The following is a 5000-nucleotide window of genomic DNA, read 5'->3' as shown; positions in this document are numbered from 1 at the left end:
TTCGCTAATTCTTAAAAGGTTATCCGGGATTCTGCATTGAGTAGTGATAGTTTTATTCGTATATTGGATCTGATTACTGTGAAAACGCGAGACAGACAAACAGACATGGGCAGGAACAAAGACAGACACACAGGCAGACAGAAAGACACAACATTCATAGTAATGTATATTCAATACTAGGTAATACTAAGACATTTCACATGCCACCATCTATTTATTTATTTATTTATTCATCCATTGCTTGCTCATGAGTAAAATTCCTCGTCACCTAAGCGGGGTACGAACCTCAGTCTAGCCAAGTGGCAGACAAGGACGTTACCAATGAGCTTGTGTGTGTGTGTGTGTGTGTGTAATACCTCCACCACACACCCTCCAAAACACACCCACACCCACCCACCCAGCCAGCCAGCCACACACGCACACACACATTCTTCATTCAATCCATTGTACCAGCGCATGAGTCAGTGAGTGAGTCAGTGAGTGAGTCAGTGAGTCAGTGAGTCAGTGAGTCATTGAGTGAGTCAGTGAGTCACCACATTCAGTCAGTATTTCACAAGTCCAGCTCAGTTAAGTCAAACACCATCTATTTGGTATAAAAGATTAATCTCTCTCTCTCTCTCTCTCTCTCTCTCTCTCTCTCTCTCTCTCTCTCTCTCTCTCTCTCTCTCTCTCTCTCTCTCTCTCTCTCTCGAGACACCGCGGCGCCAAGCAGAACTCATAACTTTTTTCCAAACCAGCAGATACTATGGCCCGCAGTGTCTGTGTGTGTGTGTGTGTGTGTGTGTGTGTGTGTGTGTGTGTGTGTGTGTGTGTGTGTACGACCTCTGCTGCTTCTAGTACAAATGCAGTGACAGTGTAGCATTGTGTGTGTGTGTGTGTGTGTGTGTGTGTGTGTGTGTGTGTGTGTGTGTGTGTGTGTGTGTGTGTGTACGCCTCACGTCTCTCTTTATCGAGTGGGAAAGGAGATAAAAGAAAGAAATCGTTAAAAAAAGAAGCTAAAATAAAGAATAACAATGAATACAGAGAATCATGAAATGCAAAGAAAATAAAACCAAAGAAAACAACAAAAAGTAGAAAAAATAAATCTAAAAATCGAGAGGAAATTGCTTGTTATTGTCCACTTAAGCGTAATTAGGGAGAGAGAGAGAGAGAGAGAGAGAGAGAGAGAGAGAGAGAGAGAGAGAGAGAGAGAGAGAGAGAGAGAGAGAGAGAGATCAACGATCAAGACGAAGGTCGCAGGAGCAAGAGAGAGAGAGAGAGAGAGAGAGAGAGAGAGAGAGAGAGAGAGAGAGAGAGAGAGAGAGAGAGAGAGAGAGACATTGAGTGCATCAGTTGAACGGCGGTTTCTTAACTCTCTCTCTCTCTCTCTCTCTCTCTCTCTCTCTCTCTCTCTCTCTCTCTCTCTCTCTCTCTCGGCAATTACATGGCGTCATATCTCAAAACTCACTTACACTGCCTTCATTAATGTATACATAGCACACACACACACACACACACACACACACACACACACACACACCAATCCTCAGCCTGTTCCCTGTGGCACGTTCAAATCCACGCACGGCTTCACGTTTTCACTCCCGACGAATACCTTAAGAGAAAAACAAACTCCTCTCTCTCTCTCTCTCTCTCTCTCTCTCTCTCTCTCTCTCTCTCTCACCTCAAGTCCTACGTTGGGGATATAGTGGAAGATTATGGGCGTAGGGTCCACGTGGTGCTCCATCCTGAAGGTGGAAGACGCGAGGAGAGGCGCGGGTGGAGGCGGCGGCGGTGGCGGCGTGAGATAAGTGATGTAGGAGTAGCAGAAGGAGGTGGAGGAGGTGGAGGCGCTCGCTGTCTGCTGGTTCTGGCACTCCCCAAGCCAACTATGACTTGAACTAGAGATCAGGGCACTTTCCTCCCTCCCTCTCTCCCTCTCTCCCTCTCTCACTCTCCCTCCCTCTCCCACTGTCCCTACCTCCAGCTGAGCGATAACTTTTGCCGGAGTGTTTCGCCTCGTTCCCAAAGCGTACGGCGCCTTCTGCCTCCCTCCCGCCGGCGCTGAGGCTTTTGGCTAACACAGGAAGACGATACACACCGCCCCTCACGTCCCCTCCTCCAGGGACTCCCACAGGCTCCCCGCAGCGGCAACACTTCAACGCTCATTCTCTACTGCTGGTGAAGAGCGCGAGGGTGGGAGAAAGAGAGAGAAAGAGAGAGAGGGAGAGGGAAGCCGCCGCCGCCGCCATTGCCGTCATAAAGGAACGCAAAGGAAGATATAGAGGCAGTGGTAGCGTTGTTTTTGGTAGTAATAGTAGTGGTGGTGGTGGTGGTAGAAACGATAGCATCAACAAGGAACACAAAGGAAAAAAACAAACACCAGTGGATCTACTTGTTGACCCTTACGAGGCTGTTTGCAGTAGTAGTAGTAGTAGTAGTAGTAGTGACAAACAATAACACAAGAAACGATCAACTAGGAACATAAAGGAAAAACAAACACCACTATCTACTTGCTGGACATTACGAGACTGTGTGACAAGCTGTACGTAAACAGGTCCCGACTTAACCTGTTACTGCCCTCGCGTCTTGCAATGGGTGATATAAGATCTTGCTGGGATTAAGGGTTTGCAAGACACGAGGATTTTCAGGAAGTAGTTGAGTTAATGGGCCGGGAAGTTTAAGGGAGTGGTTACAAAAGGGCGGGAGTTAGGAAGTGGAGGAGGAGGAGGAGGAGGAGGAGGAGGAGGAGGAGGAGGAGGAAGATGCCACGAGTCTGCATGAAGGATGTGTTGTGGATGTAGCATGATGAGGTAAAGTAGGAAAGAGATGGTCGCAAGGAGGAGGAGTAGAGGGAGGAGAAGGAGGGCATTGGGGGGTACGATTGGAAGTTTAAGTACAGTGCTTGTATTAAGAGACCGTTTGAAGGAGGAGGAGGAGGAGGAGGAGTGGATAAGATGTCTACAACTGATAATGTAGAACTTTAGAGGATGGGATGAAGTGAGTGGCGGCGGCGGCGGAGGCGGAGGAGGAGGAGGAGGAGGAGGAGGAGGAGGAGGAGGAGGAGGAGGAGGAGGAGGAGGGGAAAGACGAAGAACTGATGTTCAAAACTTCTATTGAGGAGGAGGAGGAGGAGGAGGGAGGAAAAGTGGAGGAAAGGAGTGGGTAGAATGTGGAAGAGAAGAGACTTTCATATGTGGAACAGAAAAAGAAGAAAAAGAAAAAGAAAAAGAAAAAAAAAGGAAAAAGAAAAGAAGAAGACGAAGACGAAGATGAAGACAAAGAAGAAGAAGAAGAAGAAGAAGAAGAAGAAGAAGAAGAAGAAGAAGAAGAAGAAAAAAAAAAAAAGATGAAGACGAAGAGGAGGAGGAGGAGGAGGAGGAGGAGGAGGAGGAGGAGGTGGAGGAAGAGGAGGATAAGTAGGAGGTAGAGTAATCTTACATTTACATATACGAGTATATATGTAGAGAGAGAGAGAGAGAGAGAGAGAGAGAGAGAGAGAGAGAGAGAGAGAGAGAGAGAGAGAGAGAGAGAGAGAGAGAGAGAGAGAGAGAGTTACGCAGAGGATGTGGATGAACTCATTACAACAGGCTGGCATGTGAGGACTACTGCGGGGAGGGGAGAGAGAGGGGAGAGAGAGAGGGAGAGAGAGAGGGGAGAGAGAGGGGGAGGAAGAGGGAGAGAGGAGAGGGGGAGTTAGTGGGAGGGAATGGAGATGGGGGCCAAGGATGGAGAGATGGAGGGAATGTCGGAATGGTAAGGAGAGAGAAGTGAAGGTTGGAGGGAGAGATGGAGAGAAGAATAGAGAGGAGAGGAAAGGAATGATGGAGAGGAGGAGGAAGAAGAGGGAAGAGATGGAGAGAAAAAAGGAGAGGAGAGGAAAGGAATGATGGAGAGAGAGAGAGAGAGAGAGAGAGAGAGAGAGAGAGAGAGAGAGAGAGAGAGAGAGAGAGAGAGAGAGAGAGAGAGATGGAAGGACAGGAGGGAAGGGAGGGAGAGATGGAGAGAAGGGAATGGAGGACGGTGACTGGGAGCGAAGGAGAGGAGAGACTGAGGGAGAGAGAGAGAGGGACGGAGGTAAGGAGGAAAACATGGAGGGAAGGAGATAAGGGAGGTAAGAACAGAAAACCTAAGAATGGAGAAAACAACGGATGGATAACAGAGAGAGAGAGAGAGAGAGAGAGAGAGAGAGAGAGAGAGAGAGAGAGAGAGAGAGAGAGAGAGAGAGAGAGAGAGAGAGAGAGGTGGGAGCAGTCCTTCAACAACTCAATTACCCTCCATGATCCCAGCCTGGGTTGCCTACACTCTCCTGACGGGACAGAGAGAGAGAGAGAGAGAGAGAGAGAGAGAGAGAGAGAGAGAGAGAGAGAGAGAGAGAGAGAGAGAGAGAGAGAGAGAGAGAGAGAGATGGACATTTCGCCACCATCCCTCGTGCCTTCGGTCACTTGCACAGCCCACGACACGATGGAAGAGGAGGAGGAGGAGGAGGAGGAGGAGGAGGAGGAGGAGGAGGAGGAGGAGGAGGAGGAGGAGGAGGAGGAAGGCAGATTACTGAGATGAACAGCCAAGCGATGTCACTCTGCATCCTGTCCATCAAGTCCTCCTCCTCCTCCTCCTCCTCCTCCTCCTCCTCCTCCTCCTCCTCTTCTAAGGGTGACCGGACGCATCTTCTCGCCTCACGCAAATTTGAGTGCACGAGTTTGGTCTAGTTGGAGTTACGTGCAATGTTTTGTCGCGACTTTTTTTGGTTATAACTTTTGCAGTGTTTTTGTTGTTGTTGTTATTGTTGTTGTTGTTGTTATTGTTATTATTTGTTTGTTTTTTCCGTGTTGTTATTTCTGGTTTCTGTTCGCGTCTTGTTTTTTTTTTCTATTCTAAGCTTTTTCTTTCCATTCACGTTTTTTTACTGTAGTTTCTTTTTTTTTTTTATTTTGCTTATTAAGTTATTCTGTCAAATTTGCGCGTCTCTCTCTCTCTCTCTCTCTCTCTCTCTCTCTCTCTCTCTCTCTCTCTCTCTCTCTCAC

Source organism: Scylla paramamosain, chromosome 22 (genome assembly GCF_035594125.1).
Source record: "Scylla paramamosain isolate STU-SP2022 chromosome 22, ASM3559412v1, whole genome shotgun sequence".
NCBI classification, from domain to species: domain Eukaryota; kingdom Metazoa; phylum Arthropoda; class Malacostraca; order Decapoda; family Portunidae; genus Scylla; species Scylla paramamosain.
Note: the sequence above shows the minus strand (reverse complement) of the source record.